We start from the raw sequence: 4,675 nt of genomic DNA, 5'->3' as shown, positions 1-4,675 counted from the left end.
CACTTTTTTGCCTAAACTGACACTAAACTATGAATTTTCAAGAAAACTTTCACATTCAGATGCGAATTGTCATTTAACGGTAAGGAATTTGAAGATGAAGTAAACTAGAGTCCTTTAGGAAATTCTATGTGGATTCTAAATATATTTTTAAATTTTTTTTTTTAATTGATTTGATTGAATTAATTTTTCTCCCAAGAAAATTGCTATGTTATCAAAAACCTGATTTTTAAAAAGCGACATTGTTTTTGACACACATAACTTTTTTTCTACAATAGATATCAATATAATTCTTTTGAATTTAGTTTTTTAACATCCATACCAAAACTACAAAGGTGATTTGATGTCTTTATCATTAGTATTTCATATTTTATCAGAGTTTAAAGTTGACCTAACACTAATTTGGATATACATGGCTTTTGACACATGTAACTTATTATATATTTATCCAATTTTAAATTTTATTTTTTTGATTGAAAGAGGACTCAAATATAGAGACCGTAGTTATTTTTTAGAATTTTTATTCTCTTATTTACTATTTTTCCATGAGAGTTCAATATATAGGTTTATTTTTTATAATGAACCTCTGTTCAATTAACGTAAAAAAAATGTATACTAAAAAAATTCAAAATTTATCAAATCCATATTCATTAGAAATCTCATTCTAAGTACTTGAGTCATGGAAAATGACATGTCTTTAGTGCTCCATCTGAACCTAGAAATTGAGCCTAGAAGCCATGAAAACAACTAAGAAACATGGAAGTCATGGAAAATGACATGTCTTTAGTGCTCCATCTGAACATGGAAAATGACATGTCTTTAGTACTTTACTAGTTTCGATAGAAACTAACTTTCTATCAAAACTTTTTTAATACTTTCGATAGAAACTATTTTTTAGTTTCTATTGAAACTATTTAGGATAAAAAAATTTTGCATAGTTAGTTTCGATCGAAACTACCATCAAAAGTAGTTTTGATAGAAACTTTTATAGTTTCTATCGAAACTAGATGATTACATTCTATCGAAAGTTTTTTGGCAAAAAATCTGACTTTCGCGATTTTGGAGGAATTTCTTCCTCTAAAAAAGTGTAACTCACTATTGTGGGTTCACCCTAGCAAAATAACTAGTTGACATATTTAGTACCTAGGGTTTGCACAAATTCAATTGGCACTCGATAAATGCCTTCACAAATCTGAAGAATGGTGTTGAACAGTGGTTGAATTCACTCTGCAAATTCTTGGAATCATCTCTTCAATTCATCTTTAGCTCTTTTTGCTCTCTCTAATTTTGAATGATGTCAAATGAGTCAAAAATTGATCCTATAGACCTTAAAACTTCATAATGAATGCTCAATGCTTAGACAATTGTAAGCTCATCTTGAGTAGAAATTTCAAATCACTTAGATTCCATGTAGTTTTCATTAAGCTCAACAAACATTATGATATTGGTCAACACTATCACTTACAATGGCTCGGCATTAACAAGATTTTACTTGTCAGCTTAACTGAAACTTTTCATGCTTGGCAGTAACATGAAAATTGACAAAACTTAAAGATTTCTTCCAAATTCTAAACAACACTTTGCATCTTTCTTCATGCAAATATAATATTTTTAAAACTAAAACCTTAGAACTAATGTATAATTAAACTTTGAAATATTAGTCCCACGCATACCTCTTGATTGCTTAATTGGAGGTGGTGTGATCACCTGACCCATTGGGTGAAGTGATCCCATCTGAACTTGATGTGTTGCAATCTTCCTTTCTCTTCCATGTCTTGTTCATCTCATCTCTGTCATTCTCAACATTTTTCTTTCCTTTTCCTTTGTTGAATTCACTACTAGGTGCCTTTGACCTTGTTGGATCATTCATGCTTATGTGACTACTCTTTAAGAAACTAAAACATGTAGTTTGACTCAACCATCTTTTGTGGTCACTTCTTAAATGTGTTATGATGAAATTTTCAGCAACATTTCCATACTATTGACAATAGTGACAACTATACCTAGTATTATAATCCCAATTATAAGAATTTTCATTGTGCTTTACCTTTTCCTGCTTGTTTGATGACCATTTGGGGTTGGATCTACATTCATATGTTCTATGTCCATACTTCTGACAATTATAGCAGTAACCTTCAATTCTTGTGTGCTTAAGGCCTTGGTTCTAATCTGCCTGATGTCCTTGTTCATTATGTTTGTGGTAGTGACCCATGAACTCATGCTTAGGATTCTGATTTGCAGTCTTTCTCCTACAAACATTGGCAATATGACCTATCATGCCACAATTATGACAAGTAGGTTTTGAGTTCTTAATTTTAGCATTCCTTTGTTCACCACTTTTAGATGATTCTCCTTCTTCAGTATTAGTATAACTCGGTCTAGTTGTATCACTATTGGATCTAGGAGATCTCATCAATTGCTCAAAATACTTGATGTCTTCACTAGGTTTGTTAAAACTTTCAACAAATTATTTTTTCTTTTTAGATCATTTCTCAGTTGTTCACTCTACAACTTTATTGCTGTGATCTTAATATTTTTTCCATTCAGTTCATGATTTGCAATTATCATTCGATTCAATGTTTCCAATTGAATGTGAGCAATCCTATTCACTTCTTATGTCTTTTCTTCTATTATGTTAGTCAGTATCCTTTTTTCATCTTCAATCATGACTTTATCTTCTTCATCTTTTTTCTTCTGCTTGGTCACCTCACATAGCTATACTGATTGGACTTCTTGTTCTATCTTGAGATTTCTAACCTCTTTAGTTAGGGTTCCATTCTTTTCCATCAAATCTACAACCGATGCATCAAAGTCACTTTTGTTTCATCTACAAATAATTCAGTAGTGTCAATCTCTTGGTAATGTGTGGCATTCTCTTCAATAGCTATATCTTTCCTTCTCTTCAATGATTGTTTTAACTCAGCCCTTGCTTCATTCAGTTTATATAGGGAAAGTTATATTTGAATCTTCTAGTTCTCAATAGTCTTTCCCAACTTGTAGACTTCTATCTTCAAGATCTTTCCTCAAAGCTACAAAGCTTTTCTTTTCTAGAGAACAAGGCTCCGATACCAATTATTGGAAATACAATGGGAAAGGTAAACTCTGAGATGAGGGGTGAATCAACACTTAAAACTTCAACCTTAAAATCATTCACCACAAATCCATCTCACAATCTATGCATGTAAATTAAATACCAAATTAACTATATACATCCATAACTTGAAAGTAAATAACATTCAACTCATGTCTAACACAAGATATTTGGTTACCCAGAAACCCTCCAAAGAGAAGGTAAAACTGGGGTGGAGATGACACCCACAAATCTCCACTACTATAGTAATAAAGTGTATCCAATGAAGGTTATAATGTTTGATCATGAAACATGAGCTACCCTGTGAAAGGTTTGCCCTGTTAAAGGCTTACAAGACTATTAGATCTTACCCTGTTAAAGGATTTCAACACCCTATTAGAAGTGTGTTTGGTAAAAGGACTTTAACTTACAATAAAGTAAGCACCCTATTAAAGGATTTACAATAGCCTGTTAAGACTACTTTGTTAAGAGATTGAACTAATTCACTTGTTAGAATGTCTTAGCAATGATCCTATGGTTAGCACTCTATTTCTAGATAATAGATCACCTATTTCCTAATGTGTACTTGATCATCAGTGATCAGATGTATCTCTATTATCTTCCAATTCCTTTCCTCTATTCTCCTCTAATTGATTTTGCAATGTATATCAATTCACAACTCCTTTGTCACCATGAATTCTTTGTTTGTGCATGTAAACTTCTCTCTTTTCTCCATCTACATTCATAAAAAGTGAAGGGTTTTTCCTCCTTAAGAAGACCTAGGTGACTTAGGGTTAGGTATGAATCAACGATTGTGATTCGCCCATATTATGATTTAACCCTTTCCTTTTTCTAATTGGTTGCATGTACTACATAGGGATTCTCAATAAAGATTCATCCATATCATCTAAGATCACAAAACAATCCTTAAGTTAGCTCCAAAATGGTTTACATAGTAGTTTGTGTCATTACAAACAATTATGTCAAAAGTGTATTACTTAGCACTTGAAGTCCCTGATGCTTGGCATCAACCAAAACTTCAATGTTGTAACTTGACCTCTGAATGACTTGGCATCCATTGATCACTTGGCATATGAATGAATCGGCACTTACTATCTACTTGGAACTTAAGTGATTTGGCACTTATTATCTACTCTCACTCAACATATACTATCTAGAAACTTATGCTCAACATGTATTAATTTTTCGGCATGAACTAAGTAAATGACTTAAGTATATTGTCACTTATATCTCAAAACCAATCTGAGATTAACAAATTGGGCACATGAGTGAAAAAGGTATGAAATTAATTCATTCAAAGAAAGTTTTACTAGGTTTGAAATATGTTAATATGGATGTCTATGAAAGTTGTGTGCATGAAAATAAAAGAGAGCGATTTTTGTGAAGACTATGAAGGAAAAGAAATATAAAAATTTAGATCTTTTCCATATATATGTATGGGGACTAGCTAAGGTATCTTTCCCTTGGTGGCTCTCATTATTATTTTACATTTATTGATGATGCAACTAGAAAAGTATGGGTTTATTTCCTTAGACAGAAATCTAATGTATTTCAAACTTTTAAGAAATGGAAATGCTTGGTTAAAAA

The sequence above is a fragment of the Cupressus sempervirens genome, chromosome 9 (genome assembly GCF_028749045.1).
Source record: "Cupressus sempervirens isolate cs-2001-9-10 chromosome 9, ASM2874904v1, whole genome shotgun sequence".
NCBI lineage: Eukaryota > Viridiplantae > Streptophyta > Pinopsida > Cupressales > Cupressaceae > Cupressus > Cupressus sempervirens.
Note: the sequence above shows the minus strand (reverse complement) of the source record.